At 46.5% G+C, this 12641-nt stretch overlaps 1 non-coding gene across 1 annotated transcript; it reads left to right on the top strand.

Annotated features, from left to right (window-relative positions):
* The first annotated feature begins 5839 nt into the window (after positions 1–5839).
* Positions 5840–6133, top strand: LOC138581625 (small nucleolar RNA U85). The gene has a single exon (XR_011304688.1). It is a non-coding gene; the product is annotated as a small nucleolar RNA U85 (small nucleolar RNA).
* Positions 6134–12641: the final 6508 nt, after the last annotated feature.

Here is a 12641-nt window from a genome sequence, read left to right on the forward strand (position 1 = left end):
ATTTCTTGCCTTAGCTCTCTGCTTATGGTGGGTTGTCCAGACCGCTCCTTCCCCTATCTGCTAATTCCCAGGTATTGTGCAATGGATCGATTTGAGAGAGTGGGAGATTGGCAGTGACAAATTGTGGGCCAGTGGCAGGGGTGCAGGGAGTGGACAAGATGGTTTTCTCTTCGGTCTTTTCATGCTTTGCTAGACCTTCTGTGGTGTTATGCCTTGTCATGCCCAGCCATACTATGTAGCTTGATTGCAAACATTTACCTTGTGCTTCCCTTCTCCCATGTACCACATACTTGAGTCTCCCCACTTGTGGCACTATCATTTTGACCCCTCTGAGGTTTCGCTCCCTGGTGTCCTGATGTGACTTTGCCCACTGAGAGCTTAATGCAAGGGGTTTTAACGTGTTTGCTCTCCCATGTCCAGTGTAATTAACATGACTGGCCCCCAGGATCTCACCATGACCTTGTAGCATGTTGTGGGGTCTTCCCTCTCTGGAATCCCTATTCGGCACTCTCCATGAAAACTCTTCTTATCCACTGTCTACATGCTCTTTTTCTGGTCTTCCTCTTCACCCACACACAGACACTGCACACTATCTGCTGCCAGAGATACCAGCCCACTGCAGTGTGCCTCAAGTAACCTCGGCTACCTTTTTAATAGAAGTGCATGGCTACAGTAGATTGCTTAGATTTACCTACTGGGCCTCCATCCTGTACTAACTCCTTATCTCTCTACGCTCAAACTATCTACTGATGTAAAGCCGCTTACCTCGACACTTAAATACCCCTCCCAAAAGACCTTATTTGTTCTTGTATAGCGCTGTTTGCCTGTGGGCCTCAAAGCACACAGAAAACAAAGACTGGACTAACGGAGAGCAAAAGCAGCGGCAGATGATCCACCAAGAATAGCAGTACATATTGAATGTATAGTTTGGTTCAATATGAACAGATGGGTCTTTTGGAATACTTAGTTCGACTAGAAGTTTATTCCAATGCAAGGGTGCCTGTACATCAAAGGAAGAGCCACCAAAGGGCTCGGGTTGTACATTGGTTGAATACATTTTAGTGTATCATAGGATCTCAAGTTGAGACCCACTGGAATGGTAGAACACTACAGTCAACGTGCACAGTACTGGCCAATCATTTCATCTTCATACCCCAGGCCCACATGGCTACCCCTGGACGCAAATGCATCTGCTCTCGACACACAGCACCTAGAAATGGCTTCAACACTACAGAAAATCTAACCGGCATTTCCCTTAACCTAACCCCTTCGTTTCGCTCCACCGGAGCTCCTGGAGACCATGCAAATTGCAGCAGTTTGCTGTGTAACTCCAACTAACAAACACACAATGGGATTATAGAACCCATAAATTGCCATGATTTGCATTCAGGCAAAGTCTCTTGCTTAAATGACCCTGAAAAGCTTCCAGTATCTGTTCATTGTCTAGCGTACAAAGGTGTTATTTTTTTTTATAATAGCAAGTGTTTACTAATTGGTCATGGGCACAAATTTGATGCCTCTTCATAAAGAAACGGCACTATCTTCTAGCTAAAAGCTGGCCATAGATGTTTGTCTCAGAATCTAATCTCACTTGCTCCCTACCACATTAAACCCACTCTCTGATTCCAGCAGTGCTCAATCGCCTGTTGCGATGTCTGAAGGCCGCCCAATCCTGTTTTTCTTGGAATTCTTTCCTTTCCCATTTTAAACTTGGAGCCAGAATTGTAAAAAAAAGTCTAAATGCCCCCCTCACACAAAGTTGAGCTTTGGTGGCTGTTCAGGGGCCTGTTTGGAGACGGGCACCCCACTCCATGTCTCACCTGAATTATTCCACAGCGCCTGTGTTTTGACGGGTAAGAGGAAAGTACTTGACCACTGAAATGTTCTCACTAGACTTTCCCGACACTAGTTTTAACAGATTTTCCTACTCATCCAATGTTTCTGTAACTAGTGGATGCAAGGATTTTTCTGATGTTGGAAAATGTGACCTGACCAAAACGTGCACCTGTTCTATATTTGTCGCACAATCTCACACCGTGCACCAGAGACTGTCCCTCAACCTATACCGAAACAGAATAGTATAAGCAGTGATCTTTTTGGTTTGCATATGGGTGAAACTTGAAACTATATTGGGGACACTAGCGAGCATTGTCTGAAACTGCCATTTTGGCTTTTGTGTAGGTATGGAATAGTTATTTGGCAGGTACTTGCATAATGGTATTACCTGTCCATAAAATGGCAATAGCTGGAAGTTTTTATGTACCTGCGCATGTCAGTCAAATGCCTATCTAGTACTTCTAAGCCACTAACTGACTGCTGAGAAATGACACTGTCGGGGCCCTTGCACAACATAATTTGGTTTTACTCAATGATGGTGCTAGCTCGGAGCTCCCATGTGGGTGTATTTTGGGTGGCCAGGTAGTGGATGGGAATATCTATGGGCATTGGCGTGACCATGGTAACTACTGCCCACAAGCTGTGCACCTCACATCCAATAGTTTCAACTTGTCTAATAGCCAAAACTGAAAAGGAACAGTAATCGAAGCATCACAACAGCAAGAGTACATGTACAACATCATGACCTCGCTCTGCTTGGACAAGATTGGATTGGCCCTAGCAAGTTACACCCACAAGCTCAAGTAGCTGCTAGTATCTTTGGAGCAGAGAAGTTTCACAGCAAATTATTTTGTCAGTGTTTTGGTTTATTTTTTTGGTTGAAAAGTGAGCTTGTTTTATTGGTGTCTTTTTGCATGGGCTCTTGGAACACAACGGTAGGCACTTTCATGTTGCTGCACATCATACCTTAAACTTGTGTTCACGAATGTATGGCTGCTTTCTCCGTGGGTTCCAACATGTGATTTGTGCTATGGATCCTCACTGTGAAAGGACAACCTCACGCCATATTTTGTTCTTTGAATGCTACCACTCTTGGTTATTTACATATCTGGTAAGAACCGGGGGAAAGTGTTTTGGCAGGCTTTATTGGTTGAAGTGTCCTGTATGGTTGACCCATTCTAATTCTTTCCGCGTTTAAAAAAAAAGGAAACGCGTTAAAGTGCTACAATGTTTTTTATGGGTTCCATGTCCTCCTGACGTTTGAGGCGCATACATATCATGGCCGATTTAGTGCAGGAAGTGCCACCAGACAGACGACCCATCTTGGTGGTGAGTGACATTTCTTGTGTGATTGGCTGAGACCTGCCAGACTATCATGCGAAACCACTTCTGTTTCCTGTGTCCTTCCACTTTGCTTCCAGAGGGTCTTGTCCCCATGGCAGTCTTGGTACACATACTACCTCTAACGTATCCCACAGTGCTGCTGTGCGCTTCATAGCCCAAATTACAATATATGGTGGAGGACAGCTATTTGAAAGGAACACTTGATGGATTTCAAGAGCTTTATTTCTATTTCTTGTTTTTGCCCTTTGAGTATGTTCTTGCACTTCTGTGAGCTCAGGATTGATTATTATGCGCTTATACAACAAGCGTTTGAAAGCGCAACCATGCATGGGAGGGGAGACATAACGGAAAACAAGACAAAACTAGCATACTAGGTATGGTATACTCTGGTCGTAGTCTATAGAAGGGACGTGCGGGTGGTAATGGTGGATCAAGTGCAGCCAGAACGTGAGTTAAGTGCTAAGCGGTACCATTCTCACTGGTTGTAACAGAATGCAGAAGTGCCGTGGCAGAGCAGGGCCCGGAGGTAAGTGAAGACGACTGGTGAGGAAGCTTGGGACCTCTTGAGGCTCTGAAGGTGCACCAAGCAGGCAGTCGGCAAACTGATCAGAAGTAGCAGCTAGAGGGGAAAAGTATGGGAGGTGGTGGGTAGCATGGGAGAAGGAGAGGGGAGGAGGTGAAGAGGAAGGTCCTGAGGGGTTTCCGGAACTTTAGATGATCCGGTTCAGGACAGAGGCATGGTAACTGTTCCAGAGTGAGGCGTGTGCAGAGGATACAGGTGCACCCCCCCCACCACTCATCTCTGCTGCCTGGAAAACGGCTCACTCGCAGGTCGTTGGACGAAGACGAGTGGAGTGCTCAGGAGGGGGAGTGTTTAGATGGACCGTTGCAGGTAGCGTGGACCAAGGCCCCAGAAAGTCTTGTGGACCATGCAAAGAGTCTTGTGTCGGGGGGGGGGGGGGTGCAGTCCCTGGGCTTGAGGCCACAGTAAGACTTGCGGTACTGTTCTGGATGAGTTGAAGAGATCGGTGGGTAGAAGGTTGAGAGGGACTGTTGCACGGTCACCCTCTGGGGGGGGGGGGGGGGTGCAATTGGTAGTGGTACTTCGGTAGTAGAGATGTTGGTGATGTGAGACGAAGGATAGAGTGGAGTCGAAGATGAAATCCCCCCCCCATATTTTTGCCTTCCTGGTAGGTGGAGGTGCAGGGCCATGGGAGGCTAGCCAGAGAAGGAATGAAGGCGGACAGGGGTTCTGATCAAGACAATGTCTTGAGGCAGAGGTCGTTTGTAGCAACCATGACTCAATTGCAGACAGTCGGGAGCAGCCTGAACGAGAGCTGTGTCATCTGTTTAACAGTTGTGTCCAAGTTGTAGGGAAGGTTGTTATCATACGGGCCGAGGGTGCCATGTAGCCATTGAAAAACCGGAGATAGGTTAGATCCCTGGGGGACACCACACGTAGAGTGATGTGGGGGGCGGCGGCTTGGGAGGGCAATAGGAAGGATCCCAATTCCACCTTGGATGGGCAGTCAGAAGGGAGGTTAGCCACACCAGATGGAACCCAACGAATACTCCACTTAAAGCACTGGTCTTATCTTTAAAAATACTCTTACCCGTCTTATTACACCAATCCCCTGCTTTGAGGGCTTGATGTGTGAATATTTGAACACCATAAATTACGTTTCCTTTCGGACTGTTCCATTTCGCTGACCCCTGCAGTCCCTCCTGGTGAATGAGCATGTTAACGTTGACTGGTTTTGTTGTCACATCTTGGTCTTCTGTTGTACGCTGTGGGTCCAGCAACTGTCTTAAGGAAAGTGTCACCAGCCCCCAGTGTTTTACCCCAGGAACTAGCCCGTAATACGTTTCCCTTTAGGTATTTGGTGATAATACCTCTTCCAATTTGTAATCTCCTAGCTTTCAATGGATATTCCTCTTCAAGGCTCTGCCTCTTGGTGGATGAACACGGGAAAGTTGGTGACTGGTAGCTTTTGCTTAAAATTGGCTGTCTTCAGCTTTGCACCGGCTGCAGTTCTGATATCACTTTGCAGTGGAGAAGAAAATTATGTCTACCCCCCCCCCCCCCGGCTTCTTTTTTCCTGCAGCCTGTTTTCTGATAATGCAGCATCTGTCCATTGAGACCCTTCTGCCACACTTCTGGGGACTGATGGTGAAATGCTAAGCTGCATGTCTGGTGAGTGACTACTTTGGGCATTTGAGCAGACCCATGTGATTTAAACTGACCCACACCTTTCAGGGACTATACAATTGCCCAATGCCCTACACCCCCCCACCCTTTCAACTGCTATTTTCACATGTACCTTTTCCACCTTACAAGGGTTCAAGATGAGTAGCAGCCCTACTTCTAACCTCTCTGGGGAAATATGCTGGTAACATTGAAGTTCTTGATGGATACAAGTATTCTCTCCTGTCTCACTCTGCTGACAGATTGGTGATCTGTAAACTAGCTTTGTGGAAGCATCTTGTTGTCCTGTGTGCATCCTTCTCCATAATGAACTTGTAGTTACGATCATCTGTGAATTATTTGGTGTCTTCTGTATCGCTAGAATAATTCATATTCAAACATTTTTTTTACTTTAAGCATGGAGGAAAGATGTTCCCTGCAGTAGGTCAATGTCCCCTAACTTCAAATTCAGAAGCCAAATGATGATCCTTGGGCGAAGGTGACCCTGCTGGCTGGGCCTGGCCCTGTAGCACCTTACCTCCAACCTGGTTCGTAATCTTGGTGGGTGATGCTGAGCTGTGCACGCACACTGTAAGGCCGGACCAACAACAAACTGCAGACTATTTCCTAAATTGCCTGAAAGGAAGAGTTGATCGGGGAGGAGCTGCTGCCAAATTATTCTTACATCCAAAAGGTCGAGGTGGTTACAGGGCTGTGGCCGCATGCAGCTGCATGGTAAGATCAGCAATCTTTGGTAATCTGATGGCAATGAACATTGGATGTGTGTTATGTTGAGTAACCTTGAATTGGGTGCAAGCACTCTACCGCAGTTAACTATCCGTTTATTTCTTTACCAGCTACATTGTCTGATTTTCTTTTTTTTGTTGCCCGTTTTCTTTTTTCCGTCTCCTTACCTATTCAGGTGCTGCTTTTCTATTGATATCTTAGGAAGACAGAGAAAATCCGATCTTCTCCTGTTGCTAGTCTGTAGATCATTATGCAGCAGGCTGCGAAGGCTGCCAGTGGGCCAGCACCTTGGCATAAGGGCAATCATGCAGTTGATAAAAAGGTAAACGCACAGGCAGTAGTTTTGTCCATTTAGTTTAAATAAACTTGTTGCTTCAACATGACTGTGACCACACTGGGTGGGCTGTGTCCAGAGCGCTCTCCCAGTCCGTAATCTTGGTGTTCTATGCGATTTGAAACAGACTAACAGAAAATTGCAGCATCACATTTTTCGCCATGCCAGTTCCAGGATTGTGGGACCTTGTAGGTGGTTAGGCCAATTTTGACTAGTTACAATTGGTGATGGTAACCTGGCCACAGTGCAACTAGTGTGCCATTGGAGTACAAAAGGATAGCAAGCCATGGCATCATTTTTGCTCAGTGGCATCCATATTATAAAGATACTTGTTAATTTTTTTTTTTTTTTTGGTTCATAGGATACTCTCGTGTGATGTGTGTAACTTAACCTGGTTGGGGGCTGGTTTACAGGAGATGGGGCAATGCTGGCTGCCACAATGGGTGTATGCCGGTTTCATAATTTCTGCTCCATTCCCTTGTTCTTAAACCCAAACTCATATGCATTGAAACTTCTCCCATTCATCGTTGCCACCCTTCTTTTAAGAATATTGTAGCTCTCTGCCCACCAGCTGGCTCTTGAAACAGTTTCACTGTTGTGCTTCCTGATGCATCCATGATGTCTAGCCAGACCTGGGCTCAGTTGTGCAACCTGCTGCTCAGAAAGCATTTCATGTTTGCTACCACCAGCTATAATGGCTGGCAGCTGTAAGATCCCAGGTGTGCCCAAGCTAGGTCTGTAAGCTAAAGTATAAACCTCCACTTATTTCTTTTGTTCCTGATGTAAATGTTGGACTCGTGCCCTGTGCAGTTTACTCCCTTGCTGTGTATGTACCCAGAGATGGCTGATTTTATGGATAACCAACTTTTATTAGGACTATGTAGTGCTCCCATGATTTTCTCGATGACTCCCAGCTCTTTTGTTGGACCTGGGGCTTGTTTTGTTTTCCCTACAAAATGGGTAGGACTTTTTTATTTATTTTATTTTTTTTCCTTCTACCCCTGTTTTTCCTGACTGGGATTTTTGTGTTATGGAGTCTGAAAAACTGCATAGGCATCTGCTTTTTGTATGACACAAAGCACCTTAGGTGCAGTGGCACTGAAAAGTCCCTTGGACTTGAGTGTTTAAATGCATTCTTTTGGGTGAACTACCGTTCCAAGATCCATGTCTGTCTTTTCTTTGTGGGACCAGCACACACCACCCTATGTGGAGGGCTGGTGGGTTACTTAGTAATTCCTATCACACTTCTCATGTAGAAAATGTTTGTTACACCGACTTTAAATGGCTGGCGGCAGTGGTTTAATTTTACTACAGTTATGTTGGCATTTATATAGCGCCTTATGTATCATTGGTATGACCTCAAAGTGCTGGTAGGTTGAACGCCCTCGGGAACCACAGTACAAGTCAGTCGTATGGTGCGTGGGCGCACCTGATGTGTGCAGCTGGTGTGGTTGTTGCATGATAGCTGCTTCTTAGCGGTAGGTGTGCTGAGGAAATCAGTTGGATGTGTTCAGTCTGGAGGGTTGACACCCAGATTGAGTTCTGGCTGTGTTAGGCCTGAGACGCCTAAGCTAGCCTGTATGTGCTCAGCTATCTGTGTTTTATTAAGATGAGGTATTCGTGGGGTCATCTTAGTATGAGAACAGCTAGGCCAAATGTGTTGTAGCATAGCTGTGTTCTAGTTGAATGATGGTGTATAGGAGAGAGTAAGCGTTGTAGTGATATGGTGGTTAGAAGTAAAGCGCCTGCGACCAAGCACAAGAGCAGGACAGGGGGCGTACATTGCGGCATACGTATATAAAGCGACAGGATGGTTAGGGCAAACATGATACAGGTACATGGCATATACATAAATGGGACATACAGAGCTATATCCACTCCATTCACTCTGTCCTTTCCGTCCACTCCACCCATCTGTTCCATTCATTCTAACCGCTCCATCCTTTCATTCCACTCCATCCGTTCTATATTCGTTCTATCCTCTTTTTCCATCTACTCCATCCTTCATCCACTCTGTTCCATCCCCTCAATTCGTTCCATCCCCTCAATTCGTTCCATCCCCTTCACTTAGTCTATGCGTTTTAGTCTTTATATCGTTCCATCAACTCACTTTGCTCTTATTTTCTTTGTTCAAACAATCTTGGATTTCTGTTTGTTGTGGCTAATCATTACATTTGCTCCAAGTGTCGCTTCTGTAAGGGAAGAGTCATGTTTTCAGTAATTTGCGGAATGACAGGTAGTCTTGAGGAACCTCCTACACTTCCAAATGAATTGCCCTAGTCGCCAGTTCCTTAGGCCCGAAAACTACATCGCCCTAGCCAGGGCATTGATATTATCCAAACTGGATTACTGCAATGTACTCCTACTAGGTACATCAATTTGGCCAAATTACACCAAATGCAGAACAAAGCATTATGAGCAGCCTTGGGACTCAGTCAGATCATATCTCCAACATCAGGAGAGAGACCCATTGGCTACCCATCAAGGCGAGAATAATTTTCAAAGCACGGTGTATTGGTTTTGCCAAGAAAGCACAAAAACAGTCAAAAAAGAATCCAACAAAACGCTTAGATCTAATAAAACCTTGCTCCTGGAGGCCCCGCTTTACAAAAGCTCCGGAGCTGGGGGAAGTAGCTTCCTAGTCATGGCCCATAAACACTGGAACACACAAATATCAAAACTGAAGACTCCTTCCAGTGCTTAAAGTTATTAAACGTGACTATTTAACCAATTCTAATCCGCTGAAACCTAGCCAACATTAGGTGTCCATCTAGACCTAGATGCCAATGTAATGAGGACTGCTACCTGAATATGTAAATAAGTACCGTGCATTGATGACCAGTATTTCCATAATGTTATTTCTTGTAATTGTCTCGTTTATGTAGATGTATGCTTCCAATTATAAATAAAGATGTCTGTAACTACGCCGTGATACCTCAGGGTTTGGGTGTAAAAGAAATGTAATAACTAAATAAAATAATGATGCTGAAAATGGAGTAATCACAGACGCATTAGAGGAAATAAAAACGATACACAAAAGAAGGCAAAAGAAACTCAAGACATTTCATCGGCAACTTGGCTGGATTCATTATTCACCTGGGCACCCAACTGGCTTGTAGCAGCATTTGAGATAACACTTGTGCCCGTCGCAATCCTCATCACTACTTGCAACAGTGGTTAATTATCCATTGGTGTAAGTGCCGCCAACATAAGAACACATAATGGCATTATAGAAAGCTGAGCTTGATTAGATATTGGGTGAGGAACACCCCAGTATGAATGAGTAGAAGAAATAATTTTCACACCACCCCCACCAGACTTGGAAAATTAAAAAGCATTATGGGGAGTGTTCACCTGATGGAACAAAGATACTGATTTTTGGGGAAGATTTGGATGGATCTGAGGAGAAAGGGGCATGACATGGGTAGCAAGGGGGTGGGTGCGCAAAGAGAAGGGAACAGAGGGACAGATGACTATCGAAAGATCGGAAATGTATTAAAGGTGCTAATTCAGCACCAGACAGGGCGGCACACCTACCAACTGCGAGAGTAAAGATGGGTGATGGTGTGGGTAGATACATGGGAAATGACTTGGGTATTCAAAGCCAGGCGTCCCGTACAAATGGCTTCACCGGGGAGGGTAATGATGCATTGGGTGTACAGACACTGCGCTATGATCATCTAAAGAAGGGGAAGGGTACAAATAGCGCTATCATAAATATGTGTTGTGGAAAATCCCTCGGGTGAGCGAGACTTGGGAAACCTCAATCAAACACGTGACCAATACGACAGGGATCTGCAAAAGGGGTGGGCCTTAAGCTACTCATTACAAGAGAAAAAAAAGGACTAGTACAAGGTGATGTAATTAAAGGGCGGTCTGCCGAACCAGCTTCACATTACGGCAGCCGGGGAAAATGGCTGTGCCAGTGCGCCGGTCACATGACTGCCCACGTCCATCGGCAGGTGGTTGTGGGAGAGAAACACTGGATGGAGTGGCATTCCTGAGTACCAATCAGACTGTACGTTCCTGAGCTCTGGGGAGGTGGCCAGCCTCCATCTACTCCAGAGTTTGCAATGGTCATTATTCAACAGGTATCTTGTGAATGTCCCCTTTCCCACCAGCTGTAGGGTCTCGTGTTCTCAATGGTGCTGACCAATGGCAGTGTATTAAAGTTCCAGCGGTCAGCACAAATGTTAATTCAGTAATAACAAGTTATTCCGGGGTAGGGTGTGAATAAATGTGGTACCACATGGGGAGGTATTGTAATGGTAAGTGTTTAAAATGTTTGTTTCACTAATATACGTTAACTTCGAGCAGGTGATGTCGATCAAACACTGGCATAGAAAAGGTTAACTCTCTAATTTGTAAATCGAGGGACTTCCGACCATTATATTTCTTGGTATAAAACTGTTTGTATTCTTATCGGATGTCAGCCTTTCGTTCAGAGCCTATCCACTGTTCTGTTTGATTTGTGCTCACTATGCGAAATCGAAGGGTCTCGCCCACTAGTCCCTGGGGATCCGTCATCCAGGTGGCCAGGACACGGCCATTGCTTTTTGGATCCAGTTCCTGAGGGTGGACCAGTGCAGGAGGATCACCTGGGTGAGGGGTCTTCTGGGATTGGGAGATTAGATAGTTAGACGCGGTATCCCCTTACCTGCAGCATCTTTACCCCATCCTACCAGGTAGGATACCCGGGAACCCAGAGCCCCCCACCACCCCACCCCCCCTTCGCAACACAAACGCTCTCATGGACAGCCCGCTATCAGAGAAAACAGACCAACACCCAAGCAGTCCACCTGACTTGTCCTGACACAATAGTCGGGCAACCACTGACCATCACACACCCGACCTACCACACCTCCCCACACGGACAAAAGGCAGAGCACGAGAGCATACTCGGTGAGGAAGAGAACATGAGGAAACAGTTCCAAGATGGCAGCCCAACGAGGGAAGACAAAACAGCAGGGGGTCGCAAGTAGAGAAGTTCCCTTGACACTTTGGACAAAGAACCGTCACTTTCACAAAACCTCGAGAATGGAAAGTGCAAAACCAGGAAACCAGGCTAAAGAATCCTGCATTGTGCCGGAGGCACCCGGGGCCTTCCCGTGTCAACAATCAAGGCGGGAAGGTGTGCCAGCTGCTGTGGTACTGTCCTTGGCTCCAGTGTGCATCCTTCCTGCAGGCTGAACCCTCAACTGCAGTACAGCACCCCAGTCGTCTTCCTGCCCCCCCCTAGCCCCCCCATTTTCTGTTTGTTTCTTCTGGGCTTTTACTGTTAGTTGAAACTGGTTTGAGTCCTTTGTGTGTTTGCCTTTGGTGGGCTTCAGTCCTGAAGCCCACCCAGTCTCCAGTGTCTGGAAAGGCAGGAAGTGAGGGAGAGTCCCGAAACTTCCCTGTCCTTTGTCTCTAGGTGTGCCTGAATTAAACCAGTGCTGATTGGCCGGCTGGACAGCCGGCCTGCTGTGTGATTGACAGCATAGGCTGTGAATGAATGAAAAATCGCATACAAAGTGATGCTTTTGGGACTTGACAGTCGACCACTGGAGAGGAACATACAAAGAAGACTTGACAAAACGTCAGCAGCACCCACCTGGACCGCGAAGTGCCTGGTCAAGCCCTGCAGCTGTGCTGACCATGTTTTCATATAGACTGGGAAGACCAGTACACGACGACTTCCTCCCTTGGGCGGGTGGGACAAACTAGCCTCAAGACAAGCTTCTATTTGGTGCAACCCCCGACTTGCTGTGCCTGACTAGAGCTGCAGAAGCCCAATGCCAGGGGTCCTATGACCATTGATGAGTGCAGTCTTGTGAAGTCTGAATCCGACCTAATCTTCGTGGGCATCCTGAAGACACTACAGAGACAGGAAATCTCCCCCCGCCCCTCACCATAGTCCAGGATCAAGGAAGCAAGCCTCTTCCAACCTGAGAGATTTTTTCTACATTGACGCTGCTGAAAAAGCGCCAAACACAGTGCTGCTGAAACAAAGGAAATCCGCAGCAGAGGAGTTCCTTTCCAAGTACTGCTGCAGCAGCCTGCCAGACGTCCTTCCTTTCGTCCCCACGACCAAGGTCCAGGAACATGTCTGCCAAGCTGTAGCAAGGAAGAATCCAGCTGGAACATCTTTCTTTGCATCACAGGTACTGTGGGGCTTGAGGGGGGTGGGGGGCACCGTTTAGCCATAAATTGCAC

This window comes from Ambystoma mexicanum, chromosome 3p, assembly GCF_040938575.1.
Source record: "Ambystoma mexicanum isolate Mex_15411 chromosome 3p, UKY_AmexF1_1, whole genome shotgun sequence".
Classification (NCBI taxonomy): Eukaryota; Metazoa; Chordata; class Amphibia; order Caudata; family Ambystomatidae; genus Ambystoma; species Ambystoma mexicanum.